This window comes from Gracilinanus agilis, chromosome 1, assembly GCF_016433145.1.
Source record: "Gracilinanus agilis isolate LMUSP501 chromosome 1, AgileGrace, whole genome shotgun sequence".
Taxonomy (NCBI): Eukaryota; Metazoa; Chordata; class Mammalia; order Didelphimorphia; family Didelphidae; genus Gracilinanus; species Gracilinanus agilis.
This window is the reverse complement of record NC_058130.1, coordinates 367,934,787-367,955,406: the sequence shown is the minus strand read 5'-3', so window position 1 is coordinate 367,955,406 and position 20,620 is coordinate 367,934,787. Positions and strand designations below refer to the sequence as shown.

The 20,620-nt window shown below is 32.9% G+C and overlaps 1 pseudogene; it reads right to left on the bottom strand.

Annotated features, from left to right (window-relative positions):
• Positions 1-552: 552 nt before the first annotated feature.
• Positions 553-20,620, bottom strand: part of LOC123251890 — a 101,763-nt pseudogene continuing 81,695 nt past the window's right edge.

The window sequence follows — 20,620 nt, the reverse complement described above, 5'->3', positions numbered from 1 at the left end:
ACAGAATACTTAATATGATAAAAAAACAAAACCCTACTTTCTGTCTTAGTAACAACTCTAAGATGGAAGGTCAAGGGCTAGGCAATTGAGATTTAGTGACTTGCCTAAGTTCACACAGCTAGGCATTGTCTGAGAACAGATTTGAACTCCAGGCCTAGTGTTGTATTTACTGTGCCATCCACCTCCTTGATGTGAAGTTTATAGTTTTATCCTCAGTCAGCAGCATTTCCTCCTAGCCTTCATTTTCTTTTGCATGTCAGGTAAAGATTTTCACCTATTTTCTCAAATTTACTTATTCTTTAGCAGTTAGTAAAATTAAATAAGAAATCTGAGTATTTCCTAAACTTAAAAAAAAAAAACCTTAATACCTTATTGATTTATTTCAAGGATTTCAGCTTTCTCATGGAGCAAAAAAATTAATTAAGTCATAAATCACCTTTATATTTTGTCTACCTGTTACTTCTAAAACACAATGTTGGATAGTAAAATTCATACATTTTCTGAATTTCTATTGCATAGGGAGAGAAAGATCATCAAGAAAATCTTTATCTATCATGTGGAAAGTCTTGAGAGTCCACGCTTTCCCCTCAATGTGCAATTATTATCTTTTATCTATTCCTCAAGCTATTTCATTATCTGATCTAAATTATCTAAATTACTCCAGTTACTCTGATGCATTGCTGGGCACTGAGTGCACTAGTTCAGGCTTGTGGGAGGCTATGCTTCTTCATAAAGAATTTGGAAAATTTCACACTAAACATTGTCATGTAGCGTCTTCACCCTATATCCCCTCATTTCAAGCCTTTTCTATAATACAGAATTTTATGTTTGAAGCACAAAAACTAAGTGAAACCATCGTTCGAGTAAAAAGTCATAGCTATGATAATGAACAGTAAATTCACCTTCTTTTATTTTATTTTCTAACTCATCAATGACTCTGTCTTTATTCAGAATGGAACATTCATATTCTTCATCAAAACTATCAAAAATTCTTCTTATGATAAATTACCCATATTAATATATGTCAGTTCTGTTTTTGATGCCAGTTCTCTACTGAGTATAGTCTTCCCAAACCCTGCTATACCTGTGAGCAAGATGTTAAGCAGCTCCTGGCCATTGCTCTCTTTCCGCTCAGGAACAAGAGGCAGAGGATTGAGTCAGGAGACCTAATTGTTATTATGTTAAATTTAAAAGGTTTTGTGTGAATAAAATTAATGTAGCCAAAGTTATAAGGGAAACAACAAACTAGGAAAACATTTACAGCAAATTTCTTTCATCAATGTCTCATTTCTCAAACATATAGAAAACAAAGTCCAATTTATAAGAATACATCATTCCCCAAATGAAAAATGGTCAAAAGATATAAAAAGGCAGTTTTCAGATGAAGAAATCAAAGTTATCCATAATCATATGAAAAAGTGTCCTAAATCATTCTAGATTAGAGGAATGCAAATTGAAAGAACTCTGAGATACCACTTCATACCTATCAGATTGGCCAATATGATAGTAAAGGAAAATCATAAATGTTGAAGGGTATGCGGCAAAATTTAGATATGAATGAATTGTTTTTGGAGTTGCTAATAGATCCAAACACCCTAGAGAACAATTTGAAATTATGCCCAAAGAGCTATAAAACTATATATATATATGTGTGTATATATATATATATATATATATATATATATATATTCCTTTGATTCTTTAATACCACTATGAGGACTGTATCCCAAAGAGATCAAATAAAAGGAAGAAAGGGAAGAATCTATTTGTACAAAAGTATTTATAGTAGCTCTTTTGTGGTTGCAAAGAATTAGAATTTGAGGGGATGTCCATCAATATTGTAATGGCAGGACAAATTGTGTCATACGATGTCAATGGTGCTATATAAAATAATGAGCAGGATGATTTCAGAAAATATTGGAAAAGCCAACATGATCTGATGGAAATGAAATAAGCAGAACCAGGAGAACATTGTACACAGTAACAATATGAAAATCAATTATGAAAGACTTAGCTACTCTCAGCAATACAATGATCCAGGACAATTGTGAAAGACTTATGACAATGAATGCTATCTACTTTCAGAGAAAGAACTCTTGAGACAGAATGCATATCAAAGCACACTCTTTTCCTCTTTAGTTTATTAATGCTTTTATTTGCGGGTTTTGCTTTACATGAGTATTCCCTTATAACAATGGCCAATATGAATGTATGTTTTGCAGAACAATACATAACTCAGACCATCTTTGAGAGGAGAGAGAAAAGGGAGGGAGATAGTTTTAATCTTATAATTTCAGAAAATGTGTTGAAAATTATAACATGTAATTTCAAAAATAAAATATCAAAAAGAGAAAAGGGTTTTTTTTATTCTTTGTTTTTATATTCTTACTCATCACGTATCTTTTCATTTCCCACTCAGTTGATCTCAGTTTAGACATCTTGATTTTTTCCACTGTGCTCTTTCCCACAGCTATCATTTCCCTTCTCCTTGCTGTTTTTTTAGCCTTCTTTAATATTGTTTACCCCCATTAGAATGCAAAATGCTTGAGGTCAGTTGCTGTTTTTTTTTTATCATATTTGTATACCCTATGTTTGGGACAGTTTGCCACATAGTAGGTATTTAGTGGTTTATTGACTTGACTTTACTAGAACACAGCATAATGTCTGAAATGTAATTAGTACTTAACGAATGCTTGCCAATTGATTGATTCTTTTCAATGAGATTCAAAATATTAGAACCATCAATCTATTATTCTGCCTCACAACCTCACATCCAATTCATTGAAAAATCTTGCTGAAACACACACATATAAACATACACATGTGTTTATGTGTATATTTAATCCAAAAGTTAACTGACATAAAAAGGGTGAGGAAAACATTTACATTTGCATACATATGTATACACATATATAACATTTCTATGCAACTTATCCTGAGATATTTTTTTAAAAAATGTTTAGCTTAATCCTTGCCACATAGTTGACACTATGCAAATTCTTATTCCCTTTGGTCTCCACCTCTATTCCTTTCCCTCACAGAGGAAAAGAAAAAAAGTGACCACATATAAATGAGAACATTTGTATTATGGACAGCTTAATTTTTAATGTCTAAATATTCCAACTTAATAGGTAAATTTCAATTTCCTGTGAAATCTTGTTAATTTTATCTTTACAACATTTCTAGTTTGGTAATGTCACCCACTCCTTTTTTCTTCCTACCTTATTTAGCCACTTCCACAATTCAGACTCTCATCTCTTCTGGACTATTGTAATAGCCTTCTGTGTCCCTTGATCTAATCAAATCTTTCTCTCTTTCATATTTTTATAGCTTCCAAATTTCTACTCCTAAAGTATAGATCTGATTATGTCATTCCTTTATTCAAGAAATATTTCCTTTAATCTCCAGATTAAAATATAAATATTTCTGTTTATAATTTTAAGTCCTTTACAATCTGACACCAATGCATATTTTCAAAATGATTTCATATTATGTCCTCTAACTCATTCTATATTTCAATCAAATTGGCTTTCCTTACATTACATTCCATCTTCCTGCTTCAATGTTTAAACAAGTTTGGCCCTCATGACTGGGGTATGCTATGCCCTTTATAGCTCCATCTGAACAACCACCTACTCAAGAACTTCCCTGATTTCCCTCAATTATCAGTGTACATTTTTTAAAGAAAAAAAGATAAGTGCTCATATTTGCTTGTAGTCAGAATTTGTCAGATATAGGAAGAAATTAAAGCTTCATTTTTGGTTCATGTGAAGAGAGGTAGGCACTATCAAGATGCCCACAGAGTAGAAGTTTTAGCATAAATAAATGAATTTTGGGCAGCTGGGTAGCTCAGTGGATTGAAAGCCAGGCCTAGAGACAGGAGGTCCTAGGTTCAAATCCGGCCTCAGACACTTCCTAGCTGTGTGACCCTGGGCAAGTCACTTGACCCCCATAGCCCACCCTTACGACTCTTCCACCTATGAGACAATATACAGAAGTTAAGGGTTTAAAAAAACTGTATTACATGTTAAGGATTACAGAAAAAGGGAAAGAAGTATAAATTGAACTCTAGAATCTTTTAGAGAACAGTTTTATCCTTAAAAGGTATAATAATAAAAGGTAAAGTGTTTCAATAGCTTTGGTAGAATTGAAACCATGACATTAGAGAATAGGAGGCAATTGCAGTCCAAAGGAAAGGAGTGTTTCACAGTAGTAGAGTTTGTATTGAGGTTTTAGAGGATAAGGAGAGTGGGAAGAGTATTCATCAAAATGAAGAGAAAGGCCATTAATTACTCACAGGTCAGAGGTGTCAGTGCTATTGCCAGAATGACCCTCATATTGAAAATGGTCAAGTGTTGCTGTATGAGAATCAATTGTAGAGACGAGAGATTCTTTCCTTCAACATTTTACAGAAAAAACCAGTGTTTCAAAAGGACCCCACTCCATGGAATCCTTCAAGATTACACAATGAGGAATCTTAGTAAGTAAAAACATCAGAGTAATCTAAGTAAAATATATATTATGATATTCTTCATTAAAATTATAAACTTTTCCCAGATATTTCTGGGGTAAAATGTATTCCTTTAGCTTCAGTGTTTCAGAAAGGTAAATCAATTCATATAATCCATTTTAATTATGAAGAAAAAGTGATAAAAGTGGTATCTGAAAAATTTCAAAATTTCAAAAAATCTATAATTTCATTGATATCTGTATGTTCATAGATCTTGACGATAACCCATCTTTTCCAGAATAAAGATAGTCTTCATGATTGCTGTCATTCAAAATGCTCAAATTCTGAAAACAAAACAAGAATACTTGGTGGATACAAGGCTTAAATTTGGTGAACCTGAAAAATGAATCTGACAAATGACAAATGATAAGAAGTCCCTTCTAAATGAATAAATCTCTGGTTAAAAATGAAATTAATCAAGTGATTTGAAAGATTGAGATGGAAGCCAATACTGATATCAATTGACTGTGTTGTTTTACTTAGTGATTAATCGAAAACATGATAATGAAGTAATAGGTATTAAGATAGACAATTTCTCTCTACTTTTAGAGCTTTATAGCACCATAGAGGTTACATAGTTAGCCCTCAGTATAATGCATGAATATCCTTTCAAAATCTCCAACAGATTTTGGTGGTAGAACCTCAGCTTGAACACAAGTTTTATGAGTGGATAATTCATGAATTCACTCTTCAGTCCATGACAATTTCAGACAACTTTAATTATTATTATTTTTTTAAACCCTTAACTTCTGTGTATTGGCTCCTTGGTGGAAGAGTGGTAAGGGTGGGCAATGGTGGTCAAGTGACTTGTCCAGGGTTACACAGCTGGGAAATGTCTGAGGCCGAATTTGAACCTAGGACCTCCTGTCTCTAGGCCTGACTCTCAATTCACTGAGCTACCCAGCTGCCCCGACAACTTTAATTATTAGGAAATATTTTATCATATTTCGAGGAAATCTGCATTATGGTGGTTTTCACTTGTCACTCAATTCCTTCTTTATCCAAATAATAAGATCTATTATATTTTTTCACATAAAATAACATATAAATGCTTCAAGTGCTATAAGACAGTCCTTTAGTCTCCTTACTAAGGGTACAAAAATCCGATTTTTCAATTAATCCTCAAGTGAAACAGAAGGGAATGAAAAGCCATTTAAAAACATTTATTAGTTAATAAAAACATAATCTTACTCCTGCCCTCAAGGTGCTTACATTGTAATGGGGAGACTTCACATATAGAGTAGTGGTCAGAGATGCATATTTTCGCTACAAAGATAATGAGTGGGTTTCATAAAGGAGTCTATTGACATACCCTATAGGTCCAGGAGCAATTGCAAAGTTTACTTGATTATAGTTTCAGACCAGAGGGAGGTAACTTTGTGAAAGAGAAAGGGATATACAGAAACAGGATTTGGTGAGTCTGTCAAGTTGAAAACTGGAAAAGATATCGAAATGAAATTTTATTATAACTTTCCTGAAATAATGGAATATTGAAAAACTATAAACTTCAAAGACATTCTCTCTGACCTTCTCTAAACATAGAATCATCATTATCATCCTCATGATAACATGTTTATATAGACTATATCACTTTTTGGGGAACAATTCCCTCAATTCATAATTGCCAGTCAGATCCCTCAGGGGTCTCTGAGTTTAAGGTGCTTTGTGATTCCCCATTCCAGTGGGTCCTGAGCCCTGAAAAATGCATTTACCTTTCATAGTCAGAAACATGACAAAATTATTTCAAAGGGAATTCATTCAGTGGAATAGCAGAATTTCAGAATATAATAAGATGATTTAGAACATCCATCTCCATAAACTGAAGTTGCATATACTCCTATAATCACATATCCTCATTAGAGAAAGTAAAAAAGTTCAAATATGGTACATAAGATGACAAATATGAAATATGTTAGTTGACATCTAAACAACCAATTCCTCTACTATAGCAGAGCTAAATAGCAAATGATGAATCAATTAATGAGTAAATATTTATTAAGACTCTATTATGTTCCAGGTACTATGCTAAGCATTGGAGATATAAATGGATGCCCTCTCAAGGAACTTACAGGATAAAAGGGCAGAAAACAAATGAACAGATATACACAAACCATAGTGTACTATATAATTGGAAAATAATTAACACTAAGAATGCTAGAATAAAGAGGGATGGGGAAGGTTTCTTGTAGCAGGTAAGATTTTGGTTGTGACTTAAAGGAAGCCAGGGAGTTCAGTAGTCAGAGAAGTAAAGGTAGAACACTCCAGGTATGGAGGAAAGAGAGAATGCCCAGAACTGAGAGATGAGTTGAACTGCTTTTAGTCATATCAAATTCATAGCCTTCACTGGATGCTGCTGCACTCATTGCTGTTGGTCATTGCTTGGGTAGAATCCATTTGCTCCCAGCTTTTAAATCCTGAACTAGAACTTTCAATGGCTTTGAAGGCTCCAAAAAGCAGGAACTATTATAAACTGCTTCTTTTCCAAGATGACACTTCAAGTCTTCTCTCTAAAAGATTTGGTACCTAGAACTCTCGAATTCATATTTACAGAATACCCCATGTGGGCATCCCAAAATCTTGTGTAGTCTCTGGAATTTCTTCCCCCTTTTTTTGGCTAGCTGGATTCTAGGATCATTCTGATTAGCAAACAAAAATTTCTCCCATTAAACAGGAATAATTTGGATCTGTGAAGTAATGTCATTGAATATTTATCTCAGGTTATATGATACAGAACTTGTTTCCAGTGGTTATATGTTCCTACTATAAGATGTTACTATCAATGGTGGTTGGGAAGGGAAGGGAATTATCACTTATTAAGTGCCTATTATATGCCAGATACTGTTCTAAATGCTTAACAAATATCTCATTTGAACCTCACAACAACCCTATTAGACTGGTGCTACTGTAAATCCCATTTTGCAGGTGAGGAAACTGATAGATAGTAAGTGATTTGTCTGACGTTATATAGATGGAAAGTATCTAATGCTTGTTTTGAATTCAAATCTTCCTGACTCTAGAGCCAACATTCTATCCAGTACATTAACTCATTGATTCCAGCAGTGGGCTTAAGGAGGAGAGAAGAGAGCACATAAAGCTTCCTCAAAAGTTGAATTCTCCAACAGTGGGCTGTATTCATAACTGTCTCAGAGTGGAGCCATCTAAAACTATCTAGTCTATAAGAGGTAAGGTTGTTTCTCTTAGCTAATCATTAGAAGTGCCCTGTGACCTATCATTTGCTTCATCAAATATCCAAGTCCACATCTCCTTATTAAATAATTTCTAAAATGTTTTGCTATCTCTTATATATTTAGGTAAGTACTTTTTATATTAATTATTTCAGTAAATTCTTCCATTTGATCAGACTTTTTTTATCCATGTTATTTATGAACCCATTGTTTTGTAAAATATTTTACACATACTATATCATTTGGTTCTCATAATATTCCAACTCACAGAATAATTTCTCTTTATGTTTATCAAATATATACTCTATTGCCTGAAAAGTGGTAACAACTTCCAGAATTGCCTCACTTATTTCAACTAAGTACAAGACTTACAGCACAAAGTAAGTTAGATGATTTTATTTATAACCTAAAGTAAAAAAAGGCATATGTATAAATTAACAAAAAAGTTTCTGTCATCAGACATGAAAAACTTCCTTTATATCTTATAGTTATATCTCATACATATCCATTTATTTATATATGAACCTCATGATGATACTCTTTTTAAAAATTGAGATATGCTGACATTACTGAATTTTTTAATCAATGGCCTTTAAAAATAAATGTGCCATTCATGAAATATATCATCAGAAAAAGAACTTAGGACATTCACAAATGATGTGTCTAGTTCCACACTTTTTGAAATTGTCTTATTTGGCATCTGGCAATGTCTAACACCTTGCTTAAAGACACATGATTTTATCTCTCTCTTATTTAGGTTTCCTCAGTAAAAACATGGACCCTGAATATGTCATAGGAATAAAGGAATAATTTCCTTTCCTTGATATAGAGCACTACCCTCTTGATCCTTATAAATAGTCCCTGAGAAGAGTTTACTGGGGATCAAATACCATCAGTGTTTTAAAAAGAATTTCTTTCTAGAAGATCTTGCAATAGGAGATTTTGTTAAAGTAATGGGTTAAAATAGAAAAATCTGCTTCCCAATAGCCACCTGTATTTCATATTTCTAAAAAGTTGCTAGCTGTAGTAAAAAAAGAGAAAGTTTTATAAATTAGTTTATTTTAAAAGTTACCCTGAAATTAGACTAATGATAATATTTTAAACCATGCATCAGAACTAAAGAAACAACATAAAAGAGAATACAGTAAAAAAAAAATATAATAGCAAATCTTTAATGATCAGTCAGAAGCCAGGGAAGTATTTGGTGACATTGTCAAAGGTTGAATAACTTCCCATTTAAGAGGGTCAAGGACAGATAGTGCTACTATGTATATACAGTGTCATTAGAGTTGAATATTTTGGAATAATAGTTACAGAGGAGTATAACTTATGTGACATTTGAGTCAGTTAGAAAGTTCAAAGGCTCTAAAGGTTTACAATAGAGGAATGACCTTTATGTTCTCTCTCTAATTAAGTCTTTTGAGAAAAGGATTATAATTTTAAAGGAAGTGTCATGACTTGTTACTAAAGTCCAAGTGAACTCAATTTACAATATATGCTCCTCCCAACATAATGTGTTAAAGTATATATATGTAATATTTTTTTCTGATCAGCTTGTCATTTCTAATTTCCTTCTTGAATAAACATAGTACGTTTTATATAAATTATATAAAAAAAACTCTCAGCTTTTTATAAGTTCTTTCCTTTATGTAAAAACAATTATTGAAGTTTCAACATATATCCAGTTCTATATCTGCTCCAATCATTTTCCAGGCTTTCAATTAATCACAGATGACAAAAGGATACTCATGAATGTTCTCTCTCTTCTATTTGAAGCCTTTAAACCTCAGCAAAAAAAGTTTATCTACCAGGGATCTAATCCAAGTATATTCAGCAGTTCTTCACAGGACAACTTCACAGCAAGATTCTCTCCAGATCTTGCTAGTTCACATAAAGGAAACTTCAACAATACTTCAACAATAATTCTCTGTTTTTATATTTTGCACCAATTTGGTGCTTTTGAACATGACCCCTTGCCCCATTCTGTGTAGTTTCTTCCTTCTTTCTGCTTTTTCTTTTTTTTTCTTTAATATTTTTAGAAACATTTTCCATTGTTACATGATTCTTGTTTTTACTTTCCCCTTCAACCCCACTTTAGACTCCCTCTCCCATTATCCAATTTGCGTTTCCACTGGTTTTAACATGTGTCATCAATCAAGACTTATTTACATATTATTGATATTTACATTGGTGTGGTCATTTAGTGTCTACATGTCCAACTATGCCCGCATCAACCCATGCGTTCAAGCGGTATTTTTTTCTTCTGTGTTTCCACTCATGCAGTTCTTCCTCTGAATGTGGGTAGTGTTCTTAACCATAAATCCCTCAGAATTGTCCTGAATCATTGCATTGCTGCCAGTACAGAAGTCCATTACATTTGATTTTACCATAGTGTATCAGTCTCTGCATACAATGTTCTTCTGGCTCTGCTCCTTTCACTCTGCATCAATTCCTGGAGGTCTTTCCAGTTCACATGGAATTCCTCCAGTTTATTATTCCTTTGAGCACAATAGTATTCCATCACCAGCATATACCACAATTTGTTTAGCCATTCCCCAATTGAAGGGCATCCCTTCATTTTCCAGTTTTTTTGCTACCACAAAAAGCGCAGCTATAAATATTTTCATACAAGTTTGTTTATCTATGATCTCTTTGGTGTACAAACCCAGCAATGCTATGTCTGCATCGAAGGGCAGGCAGTCTTTGAGAGCTCTTTGGGCATAGTTCCAAATTGCCCTCCAGAATGGTTGGATCAGTTCACAACTCCACCAGCAATGCATTAAAGTCCCAATTTTCCCATATCCCCTTCAACATTCATTACTCTCCCCTGCTATCATTTTAGCCAATCTGCTAGGTATGAGGTGATACCTCAGAGTTGTTTTGATTTACATTTCTCTAATTATTAAAGATTTAGAACCCTTTCTCATGTACTTATTGATAGTTTTGATTTCTTCATCTGAAAATTGCCTATTCATGTCCTTTGGACATGAATTCATTCATCAATTGGAGAATGGCTTGATTTTTTAACAATTATTTTAGCTCCTTGTATATTTGAGTAATTAGACCTCTGTCAGAGTTTTTTGTTATAAAGATTTTTTTCCCAGTTTTTTGTTTCTCTTCTGATTTGGGATGCTTTGTTTTTGTTTGTACAAAACCTTTTTAATTTAATATAATCAAAATTATTTATGTTATATTTTGTAATTTTTTCTAACTCTTCCTTGTTTTTAAAATCTTCCCTTTCCCATAAATCTGAGAGGTATACTATTCTATATTCACCTAATTTTCTTATAGCTTCCTTCTTTATATTCAAGTCATTCATCCATTCTGAATTTATCATAGTGTAGGGTGTGAGATGTTGATCTAAACCTAATCTCTCCCATATTGTTTTCCAAATTTCCCAGCAGTTTTTGTCAAATAGTGGATTCATGTCCCAAAAGTTGGGCTCTTTGGGTTTACCATACACTGTCTTACTGACGTCACTTACCCCAAGTCTATTCTACTGATCTTCTCTTCTGTCTCTTAGCCAGTACCATATCATTTTGATGACTGCAGCTTTATAATATACTTTAATATCTGGTACTGCTAGGCCACCTTCCTTCACATTTTTTTTTTCATTATTTCCCTTGATATTCTTGATCTTTTGCTCTTCCAAATGAACTTTGTTATAGTTTTTTTAATTCAGTAAAAAAGTTTTTTGGTAGTTTGATAGGTATGGCACTCTTCTGCTTTTTTATTAGAAATGGTCACTCTACATATTAAGCAACCATGGTAAAAATAGTTATATAAATGTCTTCAAGGAGTAAAATGAAACATTAATCTCTTACCTCTAGTATTAGTAAAGTGCAGTAGAAAGATCATTTATCTGAAAATCTGTAATCTAAGATTCCAGTCTCAGCTCTGCAGATGACTTATGCTATTTTTGGAGTAATCATTTCACTTCTTTGAGAATCAATTTCCTCATCTGTAAAGGGGCTATATTAGCTTAAATGATGTCTGAAATTTTTTCTATTGCTATGGCTCTAAGACTTGGTTCTTTGAAATTTACTTCGTATAGCTATATAGTTATGCAAAATTAAGTACTCTAATGACTTTTAATGATGGCTATAACCATCAATTTTGTGGGGGATGAATATATGAAGAAACGAAGAACAAAATACAATGTTCCTAAAATTTCACAGAATGTGAAATAACAAATATATAGATAACTTTTGCATTATTGTGATCACTTAAATGTTATTTTTAATACACAAACAATCCTTACTTCAGAGACTTTTTTACCTTATCTATGTACTCAAGATAATTTTCTAATAATAAAACTCTAATCATTAATTCCAATAACGTTCAAAAGGGGCAAAGTCTTTCTGCATTCCTAAAATCTGACAGTGAAAAAAGACTCCACAAACATATTGAATAGGCTTTTCCTGAAAATTAATCTTAACTCGCCCTGTTGAATTTTAGCTTGTGACTACATTTCTCACACTGTGGTTTTAATTTTAATTTGTTGTTATAATTACTGAGTTGAAGTTAATTTTGTTGATACATAAAAAGAAAAATGTAGTATTTTAAAATCACATTGGATGAAGTGGAACAACCTCCAGGAATTGATGCAGAGCCAAAAGAGCAGAACCAGGAGAACTTTATACCCAGAGATGGATACACTGTGGTACAATTAAATGTAATCTACTTCTCTAATAGCAGCAATGCAATGATTCAAGACAAATCTGAGGGATGTATGAGATAGAATGCTATTCACATCCAGAGAAAAACTGGGAGTAGAAATGCAGAAGAAAAACAACTAATTGATGACATGAGTTGATGGGGATATGATTGGGGATGTAGACTCTAAGCAATTTCCCTAATGCAAATTTTTTTAACCCTTAACTTCTGTGTATTGGCTCCTAGATGGAAGAGTGGTAAGGGTGGGCAATGCAGGTCAAATGACTTGCCCAGGGTCAATCAGCTGGGAAGTGCCTGAGGTAGGATTTGAACCTAGGACCTCCTGTCTCTAGGCCTGGCTCTCAATCCACTGAGATACCCAGCTGCTCCTGCAAATATTAATAATATGGAAATAGGTCTTGATCAATGACACATGCAAAACACAGTGGAATTGATCTTTGGCTATGGGAGGCGGGGAAGGAGATGAGGGATAAATCATATAACCATGGGAAAATATTCTTAATTTTTTTTCAAATTAAAATGACATTGGAAACTTCTCACAAGTTTAGATTTCATCCCTTATATGATTTAAAGTGATGACTTCTTCAGTCTCTCACTGTCAGAAAATGACAGAGGCAGGGTTTAAATCCCAGTACTCCCTGACTACAAACCCAACATTTTTCTTTCCTTAGTGAACTTAGCATTTATGTATGATTTTTGTCTTGCTATTTTGACAAGTTTGGTAGGCAGATCATAAACACTGAATTCTAAAATATCATAATTCACTTCTAAGCAAAGAGTTTCTACATGTTTCCAGTTCCATATTTTCTCTAATCACTTTCTAGACTTTTCTTCCTAATTCTTCCTCTTCTAGGTTTGTGAACAATAACAGCATACAAAAGGACTTGAAAGGGGGTGGGAGTTGAAACTTCTTTTCAATGGTAGTAAAAAATTAATTTCATAACTTCTAAAATTCCAGACTATATGGCTTTTGATAAAAGTTAAAATTTTTTGACTTTTTTGAGTGACTTGACTTTTTTGGCCTTGGTTTCATTATATATAAAATCAATTTAACTACATCAACAACATTCCAAAGCTTCAGTGAGAAGGAGGCTATTTGGTGTGACAGAGAGATACAAAGTAGGAGTTTACTTGGCTTCTAGTCCTTTCTTTGCTGCTAAATTATTACACAACCTTGGACAAGTATTTTAATATCTGTGATTTGGTTTGTCCTATGTAAAGAAGTAAATTTAAATAGTTCCCAAGTTTTCAGTAGTTGCTGCTAGTGCTAACATTTTCTGTTTGTAATTTGTTACATCAATATCTATTTACACAACTACAGAACATTTGCCATTTAAATGCTTAGTGAACTGAGTTCACACAATGTAAACTGGCTAGATTTACTAAAAACAACAAAAACATACATTTGCAATAAAGTAAAAAAATAAAATACATCCTCTATTGAATATTATGTCCTCAAAAGTTTCCTGGGAAGATATTTTTTCCTAGGAATAAATGAAAAGTTTACACAAAATATCATTTACAAAGAAACAAAATCAAATATTCTGAAAGACTGAAGTCTTACTACTGACTCAAAAAATCTGGCAAGACAGTAGAATGCCCTTTTGCCATGTTGACATTTTTAGGCCCTGCTAATTTATAAAAATATGTTCTAAATACTATAATTTTTGTTAATAAAATTAAAATTTATAAATATTCCTACATTTCTCAAAATATATCTGTATGAAACCAATGGATTTGTTTATCTTCAATGTTTTAACTTCCTTTTCTTATGGAGATGAAGGTTAGGGGGAACTGGGCTTCCATGTCTTGCACAGGCTGGAAGTTAAGTGATCAAAAATAGGCCTCATCCCAATACTAATCAGCATAGGGATCACCAAAAACAGTTCCTCATCTTAGGCAGCTTCAACATCTCCTTTACCCTATACCTCTTCTGGGGCTCACCATAATAATGACCAGATTTTTGTATATATTTGATCAACTTAGTCCATAGTAGCTCCAAATGATTGTCCTGAAGCAAACAACTGCCTCGATTTCCACAGTATTATAGACATGGGCATGTATCACCACATCCATCTCTAGCTTCCTTTTGCAGATCATAGAAAGGGATATTTATGGAAATATATCATTATAAACTTAGTTCATTAAGATCATAGATGTGTCAGTCCTAGGATTACAGATTTAAAACTGGAAGGGACCTTAGTCATCACTGGGTCCAACTTCCCAATTAGACAGATAGGTAATTTTAGCCCAGAGAAGTTGTGACACAGATCAAGCCAGCATCTGAGATAGGTTTCAAATCAACATCTTCATAAAATCAGTTCCAATTCTATCTTCATTAAACAATATTTTCTCTAATTTATATGCCCCATTATTTTCATTTAATATTGCTATGAACCCTTCTAATTAAATAGATATGAGCTAAGTAGAAGAATCTAGGGACATAATGTAATATGAATAATATTTGAATTGAGATGTTGAGAAATTGAAACATACCATTGCTTATTTTCTTCATAAAATTTTCCCTAGTGAAAATAATGTATCTTTCATACAATGACAAACATGGAAATATGTATCATATAATAATATCAGTGCACCCTATATCATATTACCAGCCTTCCTGAGGAGGGAAGAAGTATGGTTGGGAGAGAGAGAACATAGATTAAAAAATATCAGAAATCAAATACTGAAAAATTATGTTGACATATAATCAGAAGAAAATAAAAAAATTATTGTATAAATGATGCCCATTATCACCAGTATTATGTAACATAGTATGAGAAATGCTAGCAATAGCAATAAGAGAAGAAAAAGAAATCAAAGGAATGTGAATGGGCAAAGAGGTAATAAAACTATCTGTTTTTTTTTCTGATTATATAATATTATATGTACAAAATCCCAAAAAATTCACCTATAAAGTTAGTTGAAATTATCAACAAATTTAGTAAAGTAGCAGAATATAAAATAAATCCTCATAAATCATAAGCATTTTTATATTAGTGACAAAGTTCTGCAAGAAGAGTTAGAAAGTAATATTATATTTACATATAATATATGAGCAGCTGGGTGGCTCAGTGGATTGAGAGCCTAGAGACTGGAGGTCCTAGGTTCAAGTCTGGCCTCGGACATTTCCAGCTGTGTGACCTTGGGCAAGTCACTTGACCCCTATCGCCCACCCTTACCACTCCTGGGCTAAGGACAGTCCCTAGCCCGGATGAAAAAGGAGGAGGGTTGGGCGTGGGGCTAGCAACCCCACCCTGTAAAAACTACATCTGCTAAAGAAACTGCAACCTAAAGTAGGGGCAGCTGGGCTAGCTCAGTGGATTGAGAGCCAGGCCTAGAGATGAAAGATCCTAGGTTCAAATCCGGGCTCAGACACTTCCCAGCTGGGTGACCCTGAGCGACCCATTGCCTACTGGTTGTGGCCCTATGCTCCTAGAATGGAGTCCCAGGTTAAAAAAAATTATATTTAAATTAACCACAAGTAGAATAAAATACCTGGGAGTACACCTGCCAAAACAAACCCAGGAACTATATGAACATAATTATAAAACACTTTTTGCACAAATAATATCAGATACAAATGAATGGAAAATTATTAATTGTTCATGGACAGACAGTGCTATAGAGAAGTTAAAATGACAATCCTATCTAAATTAAACTAATTATTCAGTGCCATTGCAATTAAATTACAAAAAATTGAATTAGAAAAATAAGAAAATTAATCTAGAAGAATAAAAGGCAAAAAAATCAAAGAAATTATATATATATGCACATATATATATATATATATATATATATATGAAGGAGTTCTACTAGTGCCGAATTTTAAATTGTATTATGAATCAGTTAATATCAAAACCATTTGGTACAGCTAAGAATTAGAAAGATAGATCAGTGGAATAGAACATAGACAACAAACAGCAATAAAAGATATAGGGAAATTTGCCAAATTTTTAAGAATAAAATACATCTTCCTATTGATAAATGGGTAAAATATATGAACAGACCATCTTTAGATGAAAAAAATGAAAACTATATTTAGGTATATGAAGAAATGCTCCAGGATACTACTGATGTAGAGAAATGTAAATCAAAACAATTCTGAGATAACACCTCACACCCACAAAACTAGCTAAAATGACAAAAAGGCAGTGGTAAATGTTGGAGGGAATATGAAAAAACAGGGACGCTAATGTTCTGTTAGTGTTGCTGCTGGGACTATTCTTCAAGGATTAGGGAAAGAGGAAAAGGACTCATATGTTCCAAAATATTTCTTGGAGCTTTCTTTGTGGTAGCAAAGAATTGGAAATTGAGAGAATGCCTATCACTTAGGGCAGGGGTGGGCAACACATGGTTCTTTCTGCAGGAGCCATAAAGTCAATTTTTTTTCAGGTGCTATTACAGGAGCACGCACTGTTACAGGAGCATGCACTGTGAGCATTGTACGGCTCTCATGAAATTACATTTTAAAAAATGTGGCATTTATGGCTCTCACGGCCAGAAAGGTTGCTGACCCCTGACTTAGGGAATAACTAAACAAGTTGTGATATATGATTGTGATGGAATACTACTGCACCATAAGAAATGATGAACATACTGATTAAAAAGAAATGGGAAAGGACTATATGAAATAATAAACAGTAAAATGAGTAGAATCAGGAGAATGTTATGCAGAGCCAAAAAACTAAGATTGGAAGAATAAACTGTGAATATTACCTCCAGGAAATGAACAGAAAAACATGGAAGACTTGATTTATATGAGTATGTTGGCTACCATTATAATATCCAATATGATATGGAGAGGAGGGGTTGAGAAATTAGTAAAAGATATCTATTATGTACATATGATGAAAAGTAAGTTAAAAATTTAGGAGGTCTGTGATTCATTTGTGTAATATCTTATTTTTCTACATATATGGAAATGCTTGCTTTGTTTGGATTTTTAAACATTTAGCATAATACAAAATAATAATTTATAATGAAAAATATTATACACTAACCAACTCTAATTTGATATTGAAGTTGATTATTTTTTACTTTATTTTTCTAGATTTTTTAAAATAATATGGCTAGGAGAAATATATTTTGGATGAATTCACATGTATATTGAGAATTATTTTTCTTGCCTTCTCATTGAGTAAGGAAGGGGCAGGAGAGAAAGAGAAAATATTAAACTCAAAATACAGAAAATAATGTTAATAATTTTTAAAATGCTGTAGGAATAGAATTCCATTTTTATAGATATTTAACATGGAAAGCAGTTTTGCTATATAATATAGTTATTGAGAGATTTCTATTTAAATGCTCAATAAAAGGGAGGGGAAGTTAGTAGTAGAGAAGGACCAATAAAAGATATGTTACTTGAAAATAAAAACCAATTAAATGTAATTAATCCTAAAAATATTACAAAAAAATAAGAAAACATTGGAAAAGCAAAATAATTCTTAACTTTCCATTATTTTTTTGTCAGCTATCCAGTAACTAAAGAAAGGGACGAAAAATATTTCTCAGAAAATGAAACTAGATATTTTTATTTTTCACTTCAAAAAAAATTTCACTCAGCAGAGCAAAATATTGATTTAAAAGTTTCCCCCCCCCCAAAAAAAAAACAACAAAAAAAAAAACTACCTTGGAAAGAACATTGGATTTGGAACTTGGGGCCTAGATGTTGAAAAAAAAAAACAAAGGCTCTGATCCTTACTCCCTATATTACTATGGTTATATCACTTCCCCACACTAATTAGAAAGTATTTATCATTAGATTCCTATGGACAAATTAAAAAATGGAAATACTGTAGAATAATAAACCTAAGAAATAGACTCATAAACCTAAGAAATTAATTTTCTCACATATACCACATTTATTTTTTTAATGTAAAAGAAACACTAGCTTTATAAAGTTAGTTCATGACAACTAATTAGCTTCAGAGATTGTTATTTTATGATCATCATGAATCACAGATAATGCTCTCATGTGGAATAGTTTTGTTTGTTTTCCACTTCTGTGATTTTATTGTCTAAGTAGGTCCTTGGTTAGGAACCTCTACTAATGTTGTTAGCAACTCTAATAACTATTATATTCTGAAAGTGATCACTCTTGTCTTTGCCATAGTCAATCAATTTTTTTCATCTGTAGGCATTATATTCTTGCTTTGAGAAAAAGGGGTTGGATGTTCTAGGTCTAGGAAAAAGCATTGAAATACATTTGAACACAGTAATTGTAATGAAATGTCTCAGTCCTCTCCAAAGCAATTGATAAGGAAACCCACTTTCCTCCCTTACTTCGAGGGTATGGAATATGGATGTGTAATGATGGATGTACTGTCACATGAAATCACTATGCCACTTGCTATTTTTTTTAGATGGGAAAATTAACTGGAAATGAGAGAGGTAAATAGGAACTAGAGATTGTGTATGTTGTGTGTGTGTGTGTGTGTGTGTGTGTGTATACTATGTAGAAATAATAATAATGTAGAAATTAAAGACCTCAACATAACCATCCAAAAAGGTTAAAGTAGGTTTAATGTAGTTTTGTTGCCAGAGTGAAAATTGGTCAAATTTTCCCTTCAGAGGTTGAATAATGGTGGTTGAGTTAAAAAAAAATGGAGACATATAGATAAAGAAATGATAGAAGAAAATCTCCATATAGCAAGAGGTTAATAAATTTTTTGAGAAGACAGAAGAAGAAGGAAGAATAGAGAGAATAAATAGAAATGTGTCTAGATGTCCTACAAACAATATAAATTCATATTATTTGCATCCCTTACTGGTGAACAAAGTTCTGAACATCTGCCCTAAACATCTAAAGAGGTAGAATACAAAAAGAAGAGTGGGAGATTTTTGTTGATTCATTCTTTGCTATTTTTACAATCTTTTTTTTAACCCTTAACTTCTGTGTATTGTCTCATAGGTGGAAGAGTAGTAAGGGTGGGCTATGGGGGTCAAGTGACTTGCCCAGGGTCACCCAGCTGGGAAGTGTCTGAGGCCGGATTTGAACCTAGGACCTCCCATTTCTAGGCCTGACTCTCAATCCACTGAGCTACCCAGCTACCTCCCATTTTTACAATCTTAACAACTGGTCTGATAATGACCACCAATAATGTGTGAAGTCAGTTTTCTGGCTGTAGGGATACAAAGTGAATTATCAAAGTATTTGATTTAAGTGGCTTAGGGAAATCAACTAAATATAACTCCTTTGTACAGATTAAAGAACACCTCATAGCCTTTAAGGGTTAGCTACTGGTACTTATTGAAAAATTGATATGGGTCTAGGAATTCCACACATCCTAATTGTGTCTATTTGGCTAGAAAATAAATGTGCAAAAAAAGAAGGAGAAACAGGATTTTGAATCCTCATGCATTTATTATTTAAGATATTCTGAATTTCTGGGCCACCAAAACAAAAAGTAAAAAAGTTCTTATGGAGTGTGAGCCATAATTCAAAGTTGTATACTTTGGGCAATTACATTAAAAGTGGAATTAAGAATAAAACACATTTTTCTCTTGTAAATTCCATTAGCCTTCAAATGAAATGCAGCTCAGCACAGTCAGATGACAGTTTTTTACATTTATTTTTTTCAATGAATCATCCCAATAATATTTTTATGAAAAAATTTCTAGCTAATGAATAGAATAGTTAAGTTTTAAAAATAGGATATGATAGCTAATATTTATTAAATTTTATAAGGCTTACAACATCATAGTTCATAGTGATCAAACATAAAGAAAAGATAAAATGGTATTTTTAATGATTAAAAACTTTATTTTCACAAAGTAATAAAAAGGATACTGCATTTCCTGAGGCATATATTGTCTGTAAGAGTATTTCTCATTCTTTTGTGAAAGATTTCTGACCAATGGGATCATGTCAGCAGCTTAACTTGACAAAGTCCATGCTTTGGGCATTGAAAGAAGGATGAGGGTGCTGTCAGAGAGAAATAAACAAAGACCCAAGCAGAATTTAAACTCAAGGGTGCCTACAATGATCTTCCTAAGAAAAGTAGAAAAATGGATGCCATGGGTCAGGGTAAGGTTGGGATGAGCCTTTTTTTTCCATCTAAATCTAAACCATCTTTCAAGTGGGATTTGAGGAGAATTGTTCTATATCAAAACACAAGTACCATGCCTGTCTCTGATAGTTCAAGGAGAAAAGAGGTGATTCTTCAACCTCTCAATGCTGATGAATTGAAGCAACCACATATATTTTTCACACAAATATATATATATATATATATATATATATATA